Source organism: Hemiscyllium ocellatum, unplaced genomic scaffold (genome assembly GCF_020745735.1).
Source record: "Hemiscyllium ocellatum isolate sHemOce1 unplaced genomic scaffold, sHemOce1.pat.X.cur. scaffold_480_pat_ctg1, whole genome shotgun sequence".
Taxonomy (NCBI): domain Eukaryota; kingdom Metazoa; phylum Chordata; class Chondrichthyes; order Orectolobiformes; family Hemiscylliidae; genus Hemiscyllium; species Hemiscyllium ocellatum.
In genome coordinates, this window is record NW_026869078.1 from 398073 (window position 1) to 421837 (window position 23765).

The 23765-nt window shown below is 44.8% G+C and overlaps 1 long non-coding RNA gene and 1 other non-coding gene across 2 annotated transcripts; one reads left to right on the forward strand and one right to left on the reverse strand.

Annotated features, from left to right (window-relative positions):
• Nucleotides 1–4049: 4049 nt before the first annotated feature.
• Nucleotides 4050–4213, forward strand: LOC132813815 (U1 spliceosomal RNA). Its single transcript, XR_009644178.1, has one exon. It is a non-coding gene; the product is annotated as a U1 spliceosomal RNA (small nuclear RNA).
• Nucleotides 4214–4874: 661 nt separating this feature from the next.
• Nucleotides 4875–21788, reverse strand: LOC132813812 (uncharacterized). The gene is made up of 2 exons (XR_009644175.1): nt 21698–21788; nt 4875–5455 (listed from the first exon to the last, which is right to left on the reverse strand). It is a non-coding gene; the product is annotated as an uncharacterized LOC132813812 (long non-coding RNA).
• Between the last annotated feature and the right edge of the window lie 1977 nt (nt 21789–23765).

Below are 23765 nucleotides of genomic sequence, written 5' to 3' on the forward strand. Positions count from 1 at the left end.
AAGAAGGCGGCTAAGGGAGGATTTGATAGAGACATACAAGATAGTCAGAGGATTAGATAGGGTAGACAGGGAAAGCCTTTTTCCTAGGATGAGGACGACAGCTTGTACGAGAGAGAACAACTATAAATTGAGGGGTGATAGATTTAAGACAGATGTCAGAGGCAAATTCTTTACAGAGAGAGTGGTAAGTGTGTGGAATGCCCTACCAGCTCAGGTGGTCAACTCAGCTCCATTAGGGAGTTTTAATTAATCCTTAGATAAGCTCACAGATGATTTTGGGATAGTGTAGGGGGACGAGTTGAGAAAATTCCACAGGTCGATGCAACTTTGAGGGCTGAAGGGCCTGTTCTGCGCTTTATTGTTCTATGTTCTATAATCTGAATCTTTTTCCACGGTAGAAATGACAAATTCTAGAGGACATAGATTTCAGGGGACAGGGGAAATTTAAAGAAAATAAAAACCGAAAGAACGGAAGATGCGGTTGATCAGAAACAAAAACAAAAGTTTCTGGAAATGTTCGACAAGTCTGGAAGCACCTGTGAAGAGAAATCAGAGTTCACATTTCTGATGAAGGACCCGAAACATTAATGGATTTTTATTTTCTCAGATGCTGCAAGACCTGCTGAGCATTTCCAACAGCATGTGAAAGTTTCAAGAGAGTTATGTCAGGCAAGTTTTAATACAAAAGGTGATAGTTGAGTAGAATGTACTCTCCTGGGAGGTGATAAAAGCAGAAACAATCACAATGCTTAAGAGGCATTTGGGCAGGCACATAAGCAGGCAAGGGGTAGGCAGGGATATGGATCATGTGCAGGCAGGTGGAATTAGTTTGGAACGGCATCATGGTCTGCACAGACATGATGGGCCAATTATTCCGGTGCTGTAATGTTCTGTTTTCCAAGGGGCACAATGTGTGGATCGAGAGTTAATGTTTTTTTTAGAACATACAGTGAGTTGATACATTTTGAGAGAAGCAATGTAGAAAAGAAATATATATTTGCATGGCACAGACACAAAGAGTAGAGACTGAGGGAAGGGGGGCAAGGTGTACAATTCTTTAAAGGAGAGAGGACATAATCAAAGTGTTTTGATCAAAACATATGGGATCCTGGGTTTCATTAAACAATTTCATTGACTAGTTAGGTCACAGTCAATCATTGTGTCCAATTCAGGTCAACAGATTCCTGATCTTCAGGGTGTGGAGTACAGACATATTGGTGTGGTGCACTGATGAAGAAAATGCAGTCACTGGATTGATTTGGAAAAAATGCTATTTTCTTTGAAGAAATCAAGTTGAAAAAATCATGATAGAATAAAATGGATATGATTATAACACATCTAGATAGAGCAGACAATAAAATAAATTGCACTTGATAGGTGATGGCTCAAAATTTAAGATTAGGTATAACGTTTTGAGAAAGTGGGAGATGAGCAATTGTTCCACTGGCTGGAAATATGCAGAACATGCTGCCTATTATGGTGGTGCAAGTAGAGGTGATCCATGATTAATGAATACAATTATATCAGATATGAGAGAAATAAACTTTCAGGGTTTTGGGAACAGCTGGAGAATGAGAATAAGGGATTCTGCTACAGAGAGCCAGCTTGGATTTGATGGGCCCCTTTCTGTGCCATAACATGTTTTTTTTGTACTTGCTTAACTTGTTCCGGTTGTTTGTCTTCAGGGGTTAGATTATCATCAAGGTAAATCTACTCTGTGTTCATGCTCAGACCAACACAGGTTGTCCTTCCACAGCAGGAGATAATGTTTACTGTTTTATACTGGGTTCTGGAGGAGTCCCTAGGTAGTGTACACAGAACTGAAAATCTGCTCTAGGGTGTTTTAACCAGGACTGTGAATATCTTGGAACATCTAATGCCACACCAATGCCTGGAATGCTTTCTAACTGACTGACTAAATGAAATATGTTCCTTCCACAGCATGTTGCTGGCTGGATTTCTGTGGTCAGTGTTATTACACAAGGATCAGAATTGGATAATCTATTGTCTGTAACATATACCAATGATTAGCATGGAAATGTAAATGATTTAATTAGCAAGTTTCTAGATGGTACAAATTGATGAAGTTGTGAATCGTCAAAAATGGTGTCAATGGATACAGCAAGAAAGAGATCCGTTGGTAAACCCATACGGAGATAGATTTTAATCCAGACAAGTGTGAGGTGATGTATTTTGGGAGGCTCATTGCAAGAGGAATGTATTCACTAAACCGAAGGCCTCTCAGCAGCATTGATGTACACAGGGATCTTCAGGGGCAAGTTCACAGCTCCCTGAAAGTGGTGAAGGAGGTGGATGGCAGGCTTGCCTTCTTCTGTCAGGGGAGTGATTATAAAACTGTCATTAGGCCACCTTTGGGGTATTGTGTGCTGTTTTGATCACCATATAAAAAAGAGGATGTGGAGGCTTAGTGCAGTGAGAGAAAAGGTTTACAAGGATGTTGCCTGGATTGGGAGAGGTTGGAAAGACTTGGATTTTTGTCTTGTGAAAGTCAGTGGCTGCGGGTGATCTGAAAGGCTCAGACAGAGTGAATAATCTGAATCCTTTTCCACGGTGAAAATGGCAAATTCTAGAGGCCATAGATTTAAGGGGAGTAGGGGCAAGTTTAAAGGAAATGAAAACTGAAACAACTGAAACAACTGCAGATGATGTAAACCAGAAACAAAAACATTTTCGGGAAATGTTCAGCAGGTCGAGCAGCTTCTATGAAGATAAATTAAAGTTAACGTTTCTGAGGAAGGGTGACCAGACCCGAAACATGAACTGATTTTTCTTCACAGATACTGCATGATCTGCTGAGCATTTCCAATAACATGTGCAAGTTTAAAGGCAGTTGTGTTGGCAATTTTCTTGTGCAGAAGGTGGATCAGTGACTGGAATGTATTTGCCTGAGAGTTGGGAAAAGCAGAAACAATCACAACATTTAAGAGGCATTTGGGCAGACACATAAGCAGACATGGGTTGGCAGAGATATGGATCATGTACAGGCAGATGGAATTAGTTTGGAATAGCATCATGATCCACACAGACATGGTGGGCCGATTATTCCGGTGCTACACTCTTCTGTTTTCCAGGCGGTAGAATGTGTGGAGGAGAGTTAATAATTTGAGTGGAATATGTCTCTTCATGAGAACACACAATAAGTTCATTCATTTTGAGAGAAGCAATGTAGAAAGTCAATATATATTTGAATGGCACAGACACAACGTGCAGGACAGCAGGAATGGGGGACAATGTGCACCACTTATTAAAGGAGAGAAAACATAAAGTGTTTTGGGTAAAACAAATGGGATGCTGGGCTTCATTAATGGGGGAATGATAACAAACTCATGGAAAAGATGCTGACCATTGACAAAGCTCTAGTTAGGTCACAGTCAATCATTGCATCCAATTCTGGTCAACAGATTCCTGGTCAGAACGAGGAAGTTAAAATACCACAGAGGGGCCTGTTCCATACCTTTTGCTTCTCCTTCAGGACACTGTGGGGTCTCAAGGGTTAAACATTCCCTTGCCAAAGGCCATATTTCATCAACTGAATGCCTGTACTCTTTCAATACAGACAGAACACCTCAGAAGGGGGGAGGCTGACAGTATCTCAAAATAGAACCTCTTGCAGCCACACATGTGGATTCCCCCGTAACCCCAGACAGAGGAATTTGCCCTTTCCAGACAAGACTGAGAGCCCTGGGCACAACCCTGTTAAACTGCCTCCCGCTCCCATTGTCTTACCTCCCCTCCATATTAGCATAGGTAAGTGAATCCCCCATTTACTGAAGGAAGAACCCTCCAGCCTTAATCTCTTCCCATCAACACATAATCATGAACAATACGATAATCAGTTTCTGTAATCCATTCATACGTTAACGCAGGACATCGCCATTCATCAAGCTTTGTAAGGTCATAATTACCAGCTTTAAACTATGTAATGACAATCGCCCATGTGACTGATATGTCTTTGTCTAATTCCTATTAAATATACTGTCTCTGTGGGTAAGGCAGAGATTCATGAAGAAGAGTCTCTACAAGTCTCTATACTAACCTGGCAGGGGAGATACCATGATCATTGCGGTGGCGCTCCCAGGACGAGGCTATCCCATTGCACTTCGGGTGTGCTGACGCCTGCGATGTCACCAAATGCGGGATACTCAACAGCAAAATTTGTGGTAGTGGGGGTCTGCGTTCGCGCTCTCCCCTTGTGGGCGGCATGGTGGCACAGTGGTTAGCACTGCTGCCTCACAGCGCCTGAGACCCAGGTTCAATCCCGAATCAGGCGACTGACTGCGTGGAGTTTGCATGTTCTCCCCGTGTCTGTGTGGGTTTGCTCCGGTCTCCTCCCACAGTCCAAAGATGTGCGGGTCAGGTGAATTGGCTGTGCTAAATTGCCCGTAGTGCTAGGTAAGGGGTAAATGTAGGGGTATGGGTGGGTTGCACTTTGGCGGGTCGGTGTGGACGTGTTGGGCCGGAGGGCCTGTTTCCACACTGTAAGTAATCTAATCTAAAGTCGACACTGGGGCACCTTAGAAACGCTTTGAAACTCTCGCCTGCTGCCCAATAATAAAGCTACTTGTGTCTTTAGGATTTGTGGAACAAAATAGGCATCAACAATGAAGGATATGAGTGATCTTCAGAGTGTGGAGTACAGACTTACTGGAGTGGTTCACTGATGAAGAAAATGCAGTCACTGAATTGATTTGAAGAAATTGCTATTTTCTTTGAAGTAAACAAGCTAAATATATTGGTTGATTTTTTTTCTCTTTTTCACACCAAGTAATGAACAACGGTTTTGGCAGTTCATAAAGTTTTGCATATCGAGAACTTAGCTTTGGAAATGTTCACAACATCATTGAACATGCAGATTCACACTGGGTAGAGACTTTTATTTTCCTTTATTCATTCACAAGATGAGGGTGTCGCTGGCCCGGCAGCATTTCCTGCCCATCCCTAATTGCCCAGGGGGCAGGTAAGAGTCGACCACATTGTTGTGGGTCTGAAGTCACAATGTAGGCCAGACCAGGTAAGGATGGCAGCTTCCTTCCTGAAAGGGCATTAGTGATCCAGATGGGTTTTTCGGAAAATCGATTAATGGTCATCATGAGACTCTTAAATTCCCGAGTTTTTAAAAATTTAATTCAAATTCACCCATCTGCAGCAGTAGGCTTTGAACTCAGGTCTCCAGAAGTTTATCTGGGGCTTTGGACTAACTGTCCAGCGACAATATCACTCGGCCAATACTTCCCCACATCACTGCCCATCTGCACAGAGTAAACAGCGATTTTCTGGTACATCAGGACTGACATCAGGACTGGTTAATCACACATACATTTGCTGAATAATTGCAGGAGTTGGATGTTGATGGGCTATTGACATCCATCTATGAACCATGTGTATTCTGAGGTTTGTTTCTGATCATGATTGGAAACAGCATCGGTCTTGTTATCTTTTGGGGATAAAAACAGTTTCAATTAGCTTTCTGTTAAATACCTAGCAATAAAGTCGATCCCTAACTCTCAGGCAGATTAGTTTCCTTTGAAGAGCTCCTCATCTCCCCAACCTCCTCCATCCTCACCTCCAACAGGACAATAATCTCACAGAGTTTCTTTGTGACTATGAATGAGACAATCTGATCAGCTGCTTCTTTCCCTACTCCTATGTCAAGTTGGATCTTAAACTCCCCTTGCTGCAGTTGTGATCCTGCATCATTGTACAGTGTTGCTCGTATTTCATGTCTTGGACTGTCAGTGTTCATGATACTGCATGTAGCTTCTTGTACATCGGGTTTACAGTGCAAGAGTTTAGCTCTTGCCTTCCAACAACAGTAGAGTCGTACTCCAACAAAGCTTACAGAATCACGGCCCAGCATATTCCCCAACCTCCCTCCTTCCATCAAACCAGAGGATCAGCCCTCATTCAACTGAGAGAATTCAGGAGGGCATGGCAGTAACAGCAGCATGAATACCTACAAATGGGGTGTTCACCTGATGAAGTTACCAAACAGCATAAGCAGCAAGTGATAGACAGAGCGAAGCAATCCAGTAAACAACGGAACAGATCTAAGATCTGTAGTCCAGCCACAACCAGTTGTGATTGAAGACAAAGGACAGCTGGAGTCCTGAAGACAGTTCTCTCCAAGATATTAATCAACAAGAATGTCAGACTGGATTAATCATCATAAAACTGAAGTCCATTTGATATTAATATGTTTACAATCAGTGTTCAATTCACCACGTGTAGCTGAAGGTAAAGATAATCTTCAAGTGATTGTAACAGTGAAGATACCTGAATACTTATTCAGCAAATTAAAGCCTGTTGTGTTAGTAATAATTTTAAAGAGATATTAAAAGTAAGGTGATTTGAGTATAATGGAAGAAATTTATTGGTGGGTATCTGATAATTCTGTTTTAATGTGAAGTTAATTTAGGATTAGTTAACAAATACACACACGGTAGGGAATCCCAGTCCCATGGAGTGCACATCCAGTTCCATGTGGGAAAACCAGGACACTTCTTGTATCAGCAACAACCACAAGAACACAGAAGTGACACTGGAACACTAGTTTGACCAAGGCGAAAGTACTGCACTCACTCATTGTCCCCACATTCCAGGATTGATGTGATCACACCAGAGAGGGGACAGAGAAGATTGATCAGAATGTTTCTCTGATTGGAGAATTTCTGCTCTGAGGAAAGATTGGATAGGTTGGGGGGTGGGGGGTTTCCAAGGAAGATGAACTGAGATTAAATTGATGTGATAAAATGCTGAGGAATCCAGGTAGAATGGATAGGAAGCAGCTATTCATTAACAGAGCCATCAGGAACTAGAAGTTTTAGATTGAAGATAATTCTCAGAAAAAAAGGGGAAAGGAGAATGTATTTCCCACAGAAATGGTGGAGAGCAGGATCTCACTGATGGGGTGACAGAGGCAGTTACCAGCATTACATTTGAATAAAAGTACGTGGATGGAACTGAAATGTTGGAACGTGCAGGGCGATGGACTAAGTTCTGCAGAATGGGATAAATGTGATTTATTTGACATTTCTCCAGAATATTAAACTCCAGTCCAATTTGAGAAGTTAAACATCACGAAACATACTTTAGCAGGACTTATACAGTTAATAGTAAGTTCCTAGGGAGTGCTGCTAAACAAAGAGTCCTTGGAGTGCAGGTTCATAGTTCCTTGAAAGTAGAGTAGCATGTAGATAGAATAGTGAAGGGCGGCAGTTTGTCTGCTTGCCTTTATTGGTCACAGCATTGAGAGGTCATACTGAGGCTGTACAGGACATTGATTCGGCAACTTTTGTAATATTCCATGCAATTCTGGTCTCCTTCCGATTAGATGGATGTTCTCAAACTTGAAAGGGGTCAGAAAATAATTATAGGATGTTGCCAGGTTTGGATAGGCTGCTTTCCTTGGAGCATCAGAGGCTGAACGGTGACCTGAAAGAGATTTTTAAAATCAGGCCGGGCATGGATAGGATAAATAGAGAAGATATTTTCCCTGCAGTGGGGGAGTACGAAACTAGGGGACTGGGAGGGGGTGGGCGGAGGGACAGAGAGGGTGGGTGGATCGAGAGTGGTGGGACAGAAATGGGTGAGGACAGAAAGTGGGCTGAGAGGGGAGGGGAACAGATGGGGGGAACAGAGGGGGTGACTGACGGTTGGGGGGGGCGACCAACAGAGAGGGGGAACAGACCAAGCGGGGTGCAACCGACGGAGGGAGGGGAGGGAAAAGATGGGTGTGCAACCGACGGGGGAGCGACTGACAGAGAGGGGGAAAAGACTGAGGGCGCGACAGACTGACAGATAGGGGGACAGATGATCGGGGGTGGGGAGAGAGGGGCGACAGGGATGGCGGTGACCAAGACAGGGCTGACCAATAGAGAGGGGGGAACAGACAGAGTGGGAGGAGACGGAGGAACACAGAGGGGGAAGATGGAGAGTTATTTTTTAGATCTACAACTCAACCCTTTTCCTGTTTTCTCCTCCTCAGCTTAATTCCATCTGAAGGTCACAGAACAACTGCATAGTTTCTGTAGAGTTTCAGGGAGATCAGGTGCTGAACATGGCATTTGTAACATGCTGATCAATAAATGGACTCTGGTTCGACTCCACTGTCTGTGTGGTGTTTGCACATTCTCCCTGTGTGTCTGCGTGGGCTTCCTCTGGGTGCTCTTAATTCCCTCCCACAAATCCAAAGACGTGCAGGTTAGCTGGATTAGCTTTGGGTAATGGTAGGTTACAGAGTTAGGGTGGAATGCTGTTCCGATGGTTGGTATGGGCCGAAAGGCCTGCTACCACACTGTAGGGATTCTGTCACTGAGTATAGGGGTTAGGAGGTCACGTTGTGGCTGAGTAGGGCACTGGTCAGGCCACTGTTAGAATACTGCATTCAATTGCAGTCTCCCTGATTTCAGAAAGATGTTACCAGAATAGGACTCAACCTCTTAATGACAAGTTCTTGGGAAGTGTTAACAAACAAACAGACCGTGCAGTGTAGGTTGATAGTTTCTTGAAAGGTGTGGTTGAAGGTAGACAGGTCGGTGAAGGTGGTGTGCGGTATGCTAGCTGTTATTGGGCAGTGCATTGAGTATAGGAGTTGGGAGATTATGTTTCGGTTGCACAGTTTATTGGCTCGGCCACTTTTGGAATGTCCACTGCTTTGAATTCCAGTCTCCCTGCTATAGGAAAGATGTTGGGAAATTGGCAAGAGTTCAGTAAGGTTTTACCAGGGTGTTGCCAGTATTGGAATATTTGAACCATAGGGAGAGGCTGAATAGGCTGAGGCTATTTCCCTGAATCACTGGACACTTTAGGTGGCTTTATCGAACTTTATAAAATTATGAGGAGCAGTGATCGGGTGACTAGTCATGGTTTATTTTTTCCCAGGGCAGGGGAGTCCAAACGAATAATGTGAAGTTTTTTGGAATGACAAATTCTAGAGGAGAGGGACAAAGTTTAAAGGATATGAAAACCAAAACAACTGCAGATGCTGTAAACCAGGAAGAGAATCAGAAGTTTCTAGAAAAGCTCAGCAGGTCTAGCAGCATCTGTGAAAAGAAATTAGAGTTAACATTTCTGAGGAAGGGTGCCCAGACCGGAAACTTTAACTGATTTTTCTTCACAGATGCTGTATGACCTGCTAAGCGTTTCCAACAACATCTGAGCAAGTTTAAAGGGAGTTGTGTCTGACAAGTGTCTTGTGCAGATGTCGATAAATGACTATAATGTATTCTCCTGGGAGATGGGAAAAGCAGAAACAATCACAGTTTAAGAGGCATTTGGACAGACACATAAGCAGGCATAGGTTATCAGGGATATGGATCATGTTACAGGCAGATGGAATTAGTTTGGAATGGCATCATGATCTACGCAGACACGGTGGGCTGATTACTCTGGTGCTGTAACTGTTATGTTTTCCAGGGGATAGAATGGTTTTTGAAGAAGTAACAAAAATGATTGATGAGAGCAGCCTGGTCGACATGATCAACGTGGACTTTAGTAAGGCGTTCAGCAAGCTTTCTCATGGGAGACTGGTTAGCAAGGTTAGATCTCATGGAATAAAGCGGAAACCAGCTATTTGAGTACAGACCAGGCTCAAAAGTAGAAGATAGAGAGTGGTGGCGGAGGGATGCTTTTCCGACTGGAGGCCTGTGGAGTGTCTCAAGGATTGGTTCTGTATCCACTATTTTTCATCATTTATATCAATGATTTGGATGTAAACATAGGAGGTATTAGTAATTCTGCAGATGACGCCAAAACTGGAGGTTTAGTGGACAGTGAAAAAGATGACCAAGGCTGCAATGTTTCCTGCAGGTGTCACCATTTCAGATGCTGCCCGTCCTGCTGGGGATCTCCAGCACTTCTTGGTTTTGTTGCAGATTTCCAGCATTTTGCTGAAGCACATGGAGACAGAGAGCTGTACAGCTCCAGATTTTGTTGACTCTGCAGGACTGATGGATGACGAGGGACTCAATCCTCGTTTAATCCTCCTTTCCTTTGGTTTTCGGAGTCGCTGACTACATCACTAATATTCTACGTCCCACTCCCTGACCTGAATCTGACCCATCTAACCCGACACTTCAGATCCCATCCCCCTGCCAGACTAGTTAATACCTCACCAATGGAACTGGCAATAGCGCTCCCCCCATCCCCACCCTCCAGGAGATTTGACCCAGCTCTGCACAGGGGTAACCAGTCAGGCTGGTACAGGTCCCAATTCCTTAAGAATCTAAGCCCTTCCATGGTACACCATTTCTCCAGCCACACATCCAGCTGATCTACCCTCTTATTCCTGCTCTCACTAGCATATGGCACTGGGAGCAAGTCTGACATCATTACATTTCAGGAGCTGCATTATAATGTGTCCCTGCTCTCCCAATATCCAGCTTTCAACCACTCATCCCTTTATTTCATTATGTCATTGGTATCAGGGTGTTGTACAACCACAGGCTGTTTACCCTCCAGCTCCAGAATATCCTGTAGCTGCACCATGATATCGCGGATCCTATCACCAGGGAGATAACATACCATCCTGGATTCATGGCTGTGGCCATAGAAGTGCCTGTCTGTAACCCTGACTGTTGAATCCCCTGTCACTCTCTTTCTTCCCGTTCTGGGCAGCAGAGCTATCGACAGTGTCATGAACCTGGTTGTTGCTGATTTCCCCTGAGACCGACACACACACACGAATCCCAAGCAGTATACATTATCTGTTTGGGAAGGGAATAACCACTGGGAACTCCTGCACTTCCTTCCTGAGCCTTTTACTTGATCTGATGGTCCCCCATTCCCTTTCTGCCTGTGTAACCCTCACCTGCAGTGTGACTAACTCACTGAACATGCTGTCCATAACATTCTCAGTATTGCAGATGCTCCACAGTGAGTCCACTCACAGCTCCAGGTCTGAAAAGCAGTTTCCCAGTAGCTGCTGATGGGCACATTTCCTGCACACACAGCTGTCAGGGACACTGGAAACATCCCTAATTTTCCCACATTGTACAAGAGGAGCACACCATGGGTCTGAGGTCTCCTGTCACACAGGCTCTCTAGATTCAGCTAGTTACTCCCATTTAGAGAATTTATATGACCAAGCAATCTTCCTCCCCTTCAAACATTGTAATAAAAATCCTGTATTCTTTACTTAAGCTGATATGTTATACCTTAAAAATGGTTACAAAATCTCCACAGGTATCGCTTACAAACTGGCTGTTCCCTTTGGGACCATGTGAATTTCTGAATGGGCTGAAACAAAACGGAGTTTCAGCTTCACCTTCTCCCTGTCCCACCTCGCTCTGTTTACACCCAACTCCAAAATACTCTCATTGAGCCAAGCAGCCCTCACAGTGCAGCCCTGTCATTGTCATTGTCTGCTCACCCCTACACTGCCCTCAGCCTCCTGTACTGTTCCAATACATCTCAATGGGAGCTCAGGGACAGCACCTCATCTTTCAATTCAATCCTTTGTAACCCCAGAGTCAACATGGACCTCAGCAGTTTCTGGGTGAACAGACAGTTTGAATCTGGAACATTCCACCTAAAAAGGTACTGGAATTTGACTTCATAAAGAGTTGCAGGGAATTGAAAATAAGGAGTTTACAGGTGAGCATCATGAAGTGGGTGATTGGGACTAAATCTGACACTCCCTACAAAGAGACAAAGTGCAATCTGGACAAATCTGTGCTCCCTCTCAGACCAAAGCAGACCCTGAGCTTCCAGTTGCCTGCCACTTTAACACACGAGCCTGTTCCCTGGCCAACATCTGTCTCATTCTTAATGCAGTGTTCCAGGGAAGCTTGATGCCGAACACTCCAGAACACACCAAATGGCCCTGTATTTCAAGGACGGCAATTTCCCCTCCCATGTGGTCAACAATACCCTTCAGTGTATCTCCACCACTTCCTGCACCTCTGCCCTTGAACCCCACCTCTCCAACCGCAGCAAGGATAGAACCCCCAAGTCCTCAATTTTCAATCAGATACAACACATCATCCTCTGCCATTTCCACCACCGACAATCAGATCCCACCAACAGATATCTTTCCCTCCACACCCCTTTCAGCATTCCTCGAGACCATTCCCGTGACTTCCACATTAGATCCATGCTCCCCACCAACCCACCCTCCACTTCCAACACCTTTGCCTGCCATTGCAAGAGGTGTAAAACCTGTGCCCACACCTTCCCCTCACCTCCATCCAAGACACCAGAGGTCCCTTCCACATCCAGCAGAGATTGTCCTGTACATTGAATAACCTCATCTATTGTTTTCATTGCTTTCTACAACGGGGAGACAGGACGCTAACTTGCAGAATGTTTCAGGGAACTTTTCTGGGAGACATACACCAACCAACCCCACTGTTCTGTGGCTAACCATTTCAACTCCCCCTCCCACTCTGCCAAGAACATGCATGTCCTGGGCCACCTCCACCACAAAATCCTAGCTACATGACTCCTGGAGGAAGAAAACCTCATCTTCTATCTTGGGACCCTTTAACCACTGAATCAATGTTTCGTCATTTCCTCTCCCCCACCTTATCCCAGATCCAGCCCTCCAACTCAGCACCACCCTCTTGAACAGTCCCACCTGTCCATCTTCTTTCGCAATTACCCACTCCACCCTCTCAACATTACCCTCCACCAGCATCTTCCTATCGCCTTCCCAGCTACCTTCCCGCCAGCCCCACACAAATGCTATTATCTGTCAGTCCTCTTCCCCACTCTCACATCCCTGCTGAAGGGCTTAGGCCCAATATGTCAATTCTCCTGCTCCTTGGATACTGTCTGACCTGCTGTGCTTCTCCTGCGCCAAACTTTAACATAAGCTGGAAGAACAACACCTCATTTTGTACTTGGGGACCCTTCAGGCCTCTGACCTTAAAATGGAACTCATTAATTTTAGGTCCTAAGTCTCCCATGTCCTCGCACCATAGTCCCCCACCCCACACACCAGGCCTTGTTATTACATCGCCTGCCATTACACATTACCTATGGTTAGTCACTAACAATCTCCATTAACATCTATTCACCCTCCCCCAGCCAGATCATTATCCATTCCTTTGTCCAATTGCTCCTGTATCTCATTTTGGACTATATCACCACCTATCACATTTACTCCTTAACCCCTACCTTCTGCATATAAACTGACATTTTTTCTCAGTCACATCAGTTCTGAGGAAGGGTCAGCGGATCCAAAATATTAACTCTGATTTCTCTTCACAGATGCTGCCAGACCTGCTGAGCTATTCCAGTATCTTCTAGCTGTTGTTTCTGATTTAAGCATCCACAGTTCTTTTTGGTTTTCATTTACTGGGAGTTTCTAATTCAGGTCTAGCAGCCTACATCATGAGTTTATAAACCCTCCCAGTCCACACTAACTCCATTTCTCTCCCACTCCCTTCACACTCACTGGGTCTCTTCCCAACCCCTGCCCAGTGACACTGCACCTGCACAGCTCATGGTCACATGCTGGCCTGTTGGCAACACCCCTCATTCACTCCCATTGGCTGGAGGATTACACCTAGTCTCCTAATGGTCTGAAGCTGCCGTCAATCAGCCAGGCCCCATTGTGACATGAGTGGTGGGACCCTCCCAGGAGTGTGGGAGGCTGAGGGGTAACCTCAGAGGTTTATAAAATCATGGGAGGCATTGATGGGATAAATAGATAGATGAGGCACAGAGGAGTTTGACTGAAGGGTCTGTTTCCGTGCTGTGTATGTCTGTGGCTCTGCCCTGGGATGAGCTTCATCACTCACAGTGAATGGGGCTGAATCAATGTCCTGTAGAGCTGCAAAACAATGTCCCAACTCCAATACTCAATGCACTGACCAAGTACACCAAACGCCTCCTTCACTATCCTGCCTATCCAAGATTCCACTTTCAAAGAACTATGAACCTGTACCTCAAGTCTCTTTGTTCAACAACACTCCCCAGGACCTTCCCATTAAATGTATAAGTCCTGCCCTGATTTGTTTTTCCAAAATGCAGCACCTCACATTTATCTGAATTCACTCCATCTGCCACTCCCCAGCCCATTTGATTGAAGTCCCATTTTACTCTGAGGTAACCTTCTTCCCGATCCAATTTGGTGCCTGTGTAAAGTCACTGACCATAGCTCCTATTTTCACATAGTCATCATTGATATAAATGATGAAAAGCAGTGAACCCTGCACCGATCCTTACACCATATTGCTCATCACAGGCTTCCAGTCCGAAGGCAACCCTTCACCACTATCCTCTGTCTCCAACCTTACAGCCAATTTTATATCCAAATAGCTAGTCCTTCCACCTTGAATGTCTTTCTGAAGTCCAAGTTAGTGATTTCCATGCACAAAGCCATGCTGACTGTCCCTAATCATTTCTTACCTTTCCAATTACATCTAAATCCTATCCCGGAGAAGCCCTTCCAACAACTTGCCTGACTCCAGGCTCACCAGTGTATTGTTCCCTGGCCTTTCCTCATCACCTTTCTCAAATAATGGCACCTGTCTTCCAGCACCTCGGTGATACAAATATCTCAGCGAGGGACCCAACTATCACTTCCCTAGCTTCCCACAAAGTTCGGGGATTCACCTGATCATGTATCAGGGATTTATCAATCTTGATGCATTATACAAGTTCCAGAGACTCTGAACGAATATGGACACTTGTCAAGTTATCCCTATTTATTTCTCCAAACTCTCTCACTTCCATATCCTCCTTCAGTAAAAGCAGACATGAAATACGCAGATAGTATCTCTCCTGCCTCCTGCAGATCCATAGACCGCCTTGTTGATTTTTCAGGGTCCCTATTCTCTGCCTGGTTACTCTTTTGTCCTTAGTGTATTTCTAGAATCTCTTTGGATTTTCCCCAAACTCATTTCACAAAGTTCTCGTTCCCTTTTTTGCCCTCTTAGTTTCCCTCGAGTATACTCCTACTGCCCCTATACTCCTCCAGGTATTCACCCAAACCCAGCTGTCTGTACCTGCCATATCCCTCCTTCATTTTCTTGACCAGAGCCACAATTCCTCTTGACAGGCAGCATTCCTTACACCTCCCAGTCTTGGCCTTAACAGGAACATACAGTCTATATACTCATTGTCTCAGGCCTATGGAGGCAATGGCAGATGAAGACAGAGAAACAATCAATCATTCTCGGTAAAGAGGCAGTGCTGGGAAAGATACCAGCCGAAAGGTAGATGGGTCTCCTGGCCGTGATGGAATGCATCCCCGGGGACTGTAAGGAATGGCAGTGGGTAAATAGCAAATACACTCGTGATAATTCACTAAATTTGGTGACTCTGGGACGGTTCTAACAGATTGGAAAGCTGCAAATGTGATGCCAATATTTTAAAATGGACGTATTAGCATAACTTCTGTAGTGGGGGAAATGTCTGATCTCTCACGAAAGAAATAGTGAGCTATGTGGATAGAAATTGTCTCATCGAGCAGACACAGCATGGATTCATGAAAAGTGGACGACACTAAGATGAGTGGTAGAGCAATGTGTGCAGAGGCCACTGTCAGTCTGCACAGGGATACAGATAGGTTAATTGAGTGGTTAAGGGTCTGGCAGATGGAGGACAATGTTGGGATATGTGAGGTCATCCATTTTGGTCGGACTAACAACAAACTGGATGATGAAATGGTGAAAACATGCAGCAGGCTGCTGTGCAGAGGGAGCTGGGTGTCCTTGTGCATGAATCACAGGAAGTTGGTTTGCAGGTACAACAGGTAATTAAGGCAGTGAAGGGAATATTGTCCTTCATTGCTAGAGGGATGGTTATGCTGCAGCTATACAGGGGGCTAGTGAGGCCACACCTGGAGTACTGTGTACAGGTTTTCGTCCCCTACTTCAGGAAGGATGTAATGGCGCTGGAGGGGGTGCAGAGCAGGGTCACTAGTTTGAGTCTGGAGTTGAAAGGGTTGCCTTCTGAGCAGAGATTGACAAAACTGGCATGATCCTCATTGGAATTTAGAATAATGGGAGATTGTATAGGAAAAATATAAAATTATGAAGGGAGTAGATAAGATAGAAGCAGGGAGGTCATTTCCACTGTGGACTGGACAAACTATGGTGCATAGCGACAAAATAAGGGGGTATCAGATTTAGGACTGAGTTCAGGAGAAACTTCTTCAGCTAAAGGGTTGTGAATCTGTGGAATTCCCAGCTGATTGAAACAGTTGAGACTTTCATCTTGAATGTCTTTAGGTCAAAATGTAGATTTACGAACAGGAAAGGAATTAAAGGTTATGGGAGAGAGCAGTAAAGTGGAGCTGAGATCAGCCCTGATCTTATTGAATGGCAGAGCAGGCTGGAGGGGCCAGATGGCCTCCTCCTGCTCATATTCCTTATGTTACGTTCCCACTTTTCAGCCGTCCCTTTACCTGGGAATAGCAAAGAAGTATTGAAAGATTTTATCTTGTTCAATCACAATGCACCTTTATCCAATTTAGAACAGCAACTTTTAGATCTGGTCTATTCTTTTTTGGAACTATTTTAAAACTATTATAATTATCAGAGAATCCAGACAGTGGGGAAGCAGGTCATTCAGCCCATCACATCCGCACTGACCCTCAGAGACTCCCACCCTACCCATGTAATGTTGCCTTTCCCATGGATAATCCACCCAACCTGCACATCCCTGAACACTGTGGTAATTCAGCCTGGATAATCCACCTAACCTGCACATCCCTGAACACTGTGGGTAATTCAGCCTGGATAATCCACCTAACCTGCACATCCCTGAACACTGTGGGTAATTCAGCCTGGATAATCCACCTAACCTGCACATCCCTGAACACTGTGGGTAATTCAGCCTGGATAATCCACCCAACCTGCACATCCCTGAACACTGTGGGTAATTCAGCCTGGATAATCCACCTAACCTGCACATCTTTACATAGTGGGAGGAAACCAGAGCAATCAGATGAAACACACGCAGATATTAACAATAAGGTGATCAATCCTTTCTTATTTCCCAGTTCCATCCAAATAATTTCACTGAACTTACTCCCATGAATATCGTCCCCAAGCACAACTCTAATGCTATCCTTAACCAAAAACACCACTCGTCCTCCTCTCTTGTCCCCCTTTCTATCCTTCCTATAGCATCTATACCCTGGAACATACAGCTGCCAGTCACATCCATCCCTGAGTCATATTTCTATAATACCGATGATATCCCAGTCCCATGTTCAAACCATAACCTGATCGCATCTGCCTTCCCTGTCAGGCCTCTTGCATTGAAGTAAATGCAGTGTAACTGCTCGGTTCTACCGCGTTCTGCCTTGACTGTTTGATTTCTGAACTGTACCCAGCCTCAGACTTACCTCCTTTCTCACTATCTCTTTAGGTTTACCCCCACTCCCTCACTGGTTTAATGCCTCCTGAGTAGTACTAGCAAATCTCCCTGCCTGGATATTAGTCACCTTCCAATTCAGGGACAACCCATCCTTCTTATTCAAGTCACTTCTACTCCAGAGGAGAATTCAATGACCAAAAGATGTGAATCCTTCTGCCCTACACCAGATCTTTAGCCAATCATTCATCTCCTCCATCCTGCTATTCCTACTCTCACTAGCATGTAGCATTGGGAGTAATTCAGATATTACGACCGAGTATCTACTTTTTTATATTCCAGGCTAATTTGCTATATTCTCTCATCAGGACCTATCTTTTTCTCTTCCTGTGTCATTGGTACCAATGTCCAATGACCTCCCACTGGTTATTCTACCCTTTAAAGAATATTCTGCCACCAATCTTTTCTGAACCTTTCAAGTTCCACAACATCCTTCTGATAGGTGGAGAACAGAATTGCACTCAATATTGTAAGAGTGGCCAAACCAATGTCCTGTACAGCCACAACATGACTGCCCAACTCCTGTACTCACTGCTCTGACCAATAATGTAAATCATACCAATCACCTTCACTATCCTATCCACCTGCGACTCTACTTTCAAGGAATTATGAACCTGCACTGTAAGGAAACTTTGCTCAGTAACACTCCCTCGGACCTGACCATTAAGTCTATCAGTCCTGCTAGGCTTTGCTTTTCCAAAAAGCAGCACCTCACATTTATCTAAATTAAACTCCATCTGCCACTCCTCAGCCCATTTCCCCATCTGATCAAGATCCCATTGAATCCTGAGGTACCCTTCTTCACTGCCCACGACACCTCCAATTTTGGTGTCACCTGGAAACTTACTAACAATCCCTCCTATGTTCACATCCAAATCATTTATGTAAATGATGAGAAGTAGTGGACCCAGCACCGATCCTTGTGGCACTCCAGTGGTCACAGTCCTCCAGTCCGAAAAAACAACCTTCTACCACCACCCTCTGTCTTCTACCTTTGAGGCAGTTCTATATTCCAAATGGCTAGTTCTCCTGGTATGGTGAGATCTCATCTTGCTAACTAGTCTTCCATGGCGAACCTTGTCGAACGCCTTACTGAAGTCCATAAAGATCCCATGTACCGCTCTGCCCTCAAAAATCCACTTTCTTACTTCTTCATAAAACAGCTCAGTCAAGTAAGAGACATGATTTCCCACACATAAAACCATGCTGACTATCCCTAATCAGTCCTTGCTTTTCCAAATACATGCAAATCCAGTCCCTCAGGGTTCCCTCCAACAACTTGTCTGGCACCAACTTCAGGCTCACAGGTCTGTAGTTCCCGGGCTTGTCCAAACCGCCTTCATTAAACAGTATCATCATATTAACCAACCCCCAGTCTTCTGGCACCTCAGCTGTGACTATCGCTGATACAAAAATCTCAGCAAGGGGCCCAGCAATCACTTCCCTAGCTTCCTACAGAATTTTAGGACACACCTGATGAAATCCTGGGCATTTATCCACCTTTCTGCGTTCCAAGACATCCAGTACCACCTTCGCTGTAATATGGACATTTTTCAAGGTGTCACCATCGATTTCCAACATTCTATATCTTCCATATCCTTCTCCACAGTAAATGCTGATGCATAATACTTGTTTAGTATCCCCTCCCCACCCCATCGCCTGCAGATCCACACACAGGCTGCCTTGCTGATCCTTGAGGAGCCCTATTCTGTCTCTAGTAACCCATTTGCTCTTAATGTATTTATAAAAACCCTTTGGATTGTCCTTACCCTATTCGCCAAAACTGTGTCCTGTCCCCTTTTTGCCTTACTGATTTTCCTCTTAAGTATACTTCTATTGCCTTTATTCTAGAAGGATGTTCTGGATTGGAATAAATGCCAAATATTTCATCTTGATAAAAGGGCAGGACTTACACTGATTAAAAGTCGGGCCTTGCATAGTGATATAGAACAAAGAGACCTCGGGGTTCAGATCTTTGCAGTTTATGTCACATGTAGACAGGGTTGTTCAGAAGATGTATAGCACACTTGCCTTCATTGCTCACACCTTTGAGTATAGGAGTTGGGACATTACATTGAGGTTGTACAGGATGTTGGTGAGGCCTTTTCTGGAATACTGTGCTCAGTTCAGGTTGTGCTGTTATAGGACTGATGTTATTAAGTCGGAGAGGGTTCAGAAGAGATTTACCAGGATGTTGATGGGAATGGATGCTTTCGGTTATAAGGACAGGCTAGGTAGGCTGGGACCTCTTTCACTGGGGTGTAGGAGGCTGAGGGGTGACCTTATTGGAGGTTTATAAAATCCTGAAAAGTATAGGTAATGTGAACAGCAGGTGCCCTTCCCAGGAGGGGGCGCGATTCAAGAGTGGGTGAGAAAAGGAAGACCCTAAAAAGACGTTCCGGATTTTACTTTTTGTTTTTGTACAGAGAGTGATTCACATGTGGAATAAACTAGCAGTGGACGTGATAGCTGTGAATACAATTACAATTTAAGGGTGGCACAGTGGCTCAATGGTTAGCACTGCTGCCAGGGACACAGGTTCAATTCCTGCATTGGGTGGCTGTCCATGCGGAGTTTGGATACGCTTCCCCGTGTCAGCGTGAGTTCCTCCAGGTGCTCCCGTTTCTTCCCACAAGCCACAGATGTACAGGGTAGGTGAACTGGCAGTCCTCAATTGCCCATAGTTTTCAGGGATGATTGGGTTTAGTGAATTAGTAAGGGGTAAATGTAGAGTAAAACGGTAGGGGAATGGGATTCTAAGAGGAAAAAGCATTTGGACCTGTATATCGATAGGGAATGCTTGGATGGATTTGGACTAAGTGGAGGTAAATGCGATTAGTTCAGTTCGAATTTATGGTTGACACGGACTGGTTGGAACACAGGGTGTGTGTCAGTGCTGTATAACGTTCTGACTCAATCGCTCGTTATCTCTGTAAATTCCTCTATGCTCAGAACTCTCCGTCAATGTCACCTCATCCAGTCTTACAACTCTTCCTTATCTCGATAATTCCTCTCCAGCCTCAAAACTCAAAAAACTCTATCAGAAATATCTCTATCTCTGTAACATCCTCAATCCTCAGAATCCTCTCCAACTTTCATCTCCTCCAGCTTCATTACTCTCCCTATCTCTAATCCCCTCCAGTCTCTCAAAGCTCTGCTATATGTGCCTTTTTTATTTCCAGCCTTCAGGATTCCCAATGTTTATTTCTCACTTGATGACGGCCCTTTCCGATTCTGTGCTGAGCTTCTGAATTCTTCCTTAAACGTCTCAATCTCCTTTTCCTCCCAAAACATCGGCCAATCATCTGTCATCTACTCTAGTATCACCCTTTCTGACCTGAAGTCCAATGGAGCCTGTCATATTCCTATAATAAACATCTCAGCGGTCTACAGAACAGAAAAAGGCTCTGGTAGTACATCGGGTCTGTGACAAAGAAAACTACCACCTAACTGTCCTCATCTATTTTCCAATAATTGTGGAAAAGTCTCATCTATCATGGCATTGCAAGTGCACACTAAATACATCTCAAATGCTACCGGGATTTCTGTGTCTCCCACCCTTACAGACAGTGAGGTTCAATGCAACTGTTGCTCGATGATGACATCACCCACAGGAACACAGAGCAGCTGGGTCTGTGCAAACCAGAGATCACCCACACATTGGGAAGGATGGCAGGGTCCCTGAGGGGGGCACAGGAGATTTACCAGGATGGTACAAGGAATGGGGGATTTTAGTTGCAGAGACATGGGTGTTGTTAATACATATCAAGAATATCCATCTACAATAGATGGACTCTTGTTCTCAACCTCTCCCCTTGCCTGGGCTGTGGTAACCTTCAGGTTAAACCCACCACCAGACATTTCTCCCTAATGAGACAGCAGCCCTATGGTCTGGGAGGACAATGCTGCCTTTCCCTTTTACACAGTGATGTCACTGTACCCCGGGGGTGGGGAGAGGGAATGCTGAAGGTGGGGGATGGGACACCACTCAGGCACAGTGCTTTGTCCTGGAGGATGTTCACTTTAATATTGTTGGGGGCTGCACTGATGCAGGCAAGTGGAGAATGTTCCAACACAATCCTGATGTGTGCCTTATAGGGAGCAAACCGACATTGGGGAATCAGGGGTTTGGGGAAACAGGTTGTTCTCCTTGTAGCAGAGGAAATTGTGGGTGCCCTGTGACAGAGGTTTACAGATTTAGAATAATCCACCTTACACTCATGAGTTCATCAGAAAAGGATTACAGGACACATATTGAAGACTTGGGGGAGATCTACTGAGAGTGTGGGGTGATTCAAAAGAGGACATTTATGCAGCAAATGGGAATGAGCTGGAATACAATACTCACACACAATGTGAATATCCAGTTCCTGATGAATTGAGTAATTTTGTCACAGTTTGGCGTTACAATTACTGAGATTCCCATCTGAATGTCCACCTGTAATACACGTTTATAAAACTGTCACTGTCAGTTCATTTAAGAAACTCTCACCACCCCCTCCTCCTGGCCCAGGATGGCTGGACACATTACCCCTTGTGGGGGTCAGCAGTTAGTTCAGGGGGAAATCTGTATGGGTTTCTGTGAGTTTCCACACTGGGTCTTCATGTGACTGAACAGGGCAGATCTTTGACACATGGGACACAATGTTTCAAGAGTCAGTGCGATGTGGAGAGCAGGATGTGCTTCCTTTTCTTTCCTTCCGTGCTGCTGCTGTGCCTCATCAATTAGACAGGGGGGGTGAAAGGCTCATGCAGCTCGATGGGCAAGTTGTCTCCATTCTGACCCATGAGCAGCAAGCTCCTCCCAATGATTCCAAAGAGTCTCTCTGAAAAGGTAACAACTGCTTCCCACTGCCCAGTGTTCCCAGGAAATGTTTAGAAGAATGAGCGGGAAATCTCTGAGAAAAGGCAGAACGGTAAAGTTCCAAAAGGATTATAAACAGTTTACAGAGAGGGATTCATTGGAGAAGTGGGCAACAAGTTAGCAAATGGAGCATAATTTGGGAAATTGTGAAGTTGCTCATTTTGGAGGAGATAATAAAAGAACAGAGTGCTATGTAAATGGTGGAAACTGTCGAAAGCTGCACCACAAAGGGACCAGGGGTAATTGCGTAGGAAGCACAGTTACAACAGGGAATCAGGATGGGGAATGGAACGTTGTTTCTTATTACAAGGAGTTTTCAGTGTAAGTGTTTGGAGTATATACCTGAGAGTAACTTTACAAAGTGCGAGTGAGCCACATCTGGAGTAATGACAGAAGTTTTGGTCCCTTTATTTAAGGGAATACATAATTTCATCCGAGGCATTTCAGAAAAGATTAACTGGGATGATCCCTGGCTTGTAGGGATTATCTTTTAAAGAAAAGGCTGAAAATGTTGGGACTCTACTCACTGGATTTGGGAAGAATGAGACGTGATCTCATTGTAACATGCAGGATTCTTAAGGAGTTTGACAGGGTAAATACTGAGAGGATGTTTCCCATCATGAGGGATCTGGAATCAGATACTCGGATAGTCATGGAATCAAGGGTTCTGTTTTAGATTCGTCAAGTTTAAGGCAACATCAACACGGGTCAGGGGTTTCAGTAGCAATAGAGCTGGGGTGAAGGGGGGGGGAAGCAACGTTTTAGAGATTGGAATTCCTGGTGTTTGTGATTGTGTAGATACCTGATCAGAAGGTCACCTTGGGGTTACAGATATGAGAGCAATATTGTGAAGAGTGTAGTTCTGCCTCAGACAGTTCCCAGGGAGAGGGAGGGGCTCAGCAGTAAGGGAAAGGAATTTGTAATAGCAACTGAAGGCAATGGGTTTAACCATTTCAATGTTCCGTTGCAGGAAATTGCAGCCAATCGCGTAGTGGGAGTGTGATGAGCAGTTTGATAACTGAGTAATGGCGAGGGATGATGGGGAGGGAGAGCTAGGCATTGTCAGCGTACATGTGAACCCTCAGACGGTGCTTTTGGACGATGTCACCTCCTGACAGTATGTGGGTGAGAAACAGGAGGGACCAAGAATCGATCCTTGAGGGACACCACACACAAGGAATTTAGAAAGGAATGGGAGAGTGGGGATGGAGTAGGTTTTTCCAACAACGGTGAGGTCAAAATATTACTTCGTAGCAGAATGGGAGAGAAGGACATAACCAGAAAAGACAGACAGACAGAACAAGGAACAATACCTGTGATTTGGTGAGGGGAGGGAGGTGGGGTGATGTGGAGGAAGAGCCCAACTCCAAAAACACACTTTCTTCATTGGTGACATCACCCAACTCCACCCTAGTCTCAGCTCATTTACTGAATGCAGGGATGGACGAGTATTTATCTCCAGACTTAATTATCCAAACACTCTTGGCCAGCCTCCCACATTCAACTTACATGTAATCTCAAGAGTATCTTAAACCCTCCTGCCCAAGTGCCC